Raw genomic sequence first — 526 nt, forward strand, 5'->3', positions numbered from 1 at the left:
TTCAGAGTTTTGCTTTGTTTTTCTGATGAATGTTTCAAAACGTGTTCTTTGTCTTGTACTTCGATTTCGGGACTCTTCATTGGACAAAATAAGATACTTGAATATGGTACTTTAAGCTCTGACAGAAATAATTAATTTTGAAAATAATAAGCTGATTCATTAATGATGGAAATAATCCTTTTCAGTTGAGCCATGAAAGGCTATAAATATCAGTACTGTGTATCAAACACTTTTCAAAACGATAACAATTGCAACTTAAAAAAACAAGCTGATGTTAAAGGCCAGTAATTAAAGCGCGGTGCGTTCAAGTGCTGAATGAAATGTGTCTGAAGCAGCAGAATCTTTTTGATATTTGCATTCTATATTTTATTGAGGCAATTTTATTTATTAAAAAAAAAAAAAAAAAAATGATGCTGTTTTAAGGGACATTTTGGGATAAAGTAGTTTAGCAGGGCGAGCACAGCCGATAGCGACCCTTGTTTGTCCAAAGGTTAGTCCACCTGTCGGCACCTGCTAAACACGATCA

Source organism: Embiotoca jacksoni, unplaced genomic scaffold (assembly GCF_022577435.1).
Source record: "Embiotoca jacksoni isolate LCO1_2020_lvr unplaced genomic scaffold, fEmbJac1.0.p SCAF_10, whole genome shotgun sequence".
In the NCBI taxonomy this organism is placed as follows: Eukaryota; Metazoa; Chordata; class Actinopteri; family Embiotocidae; genus Embiotoca; species Embiotoca jacksoni.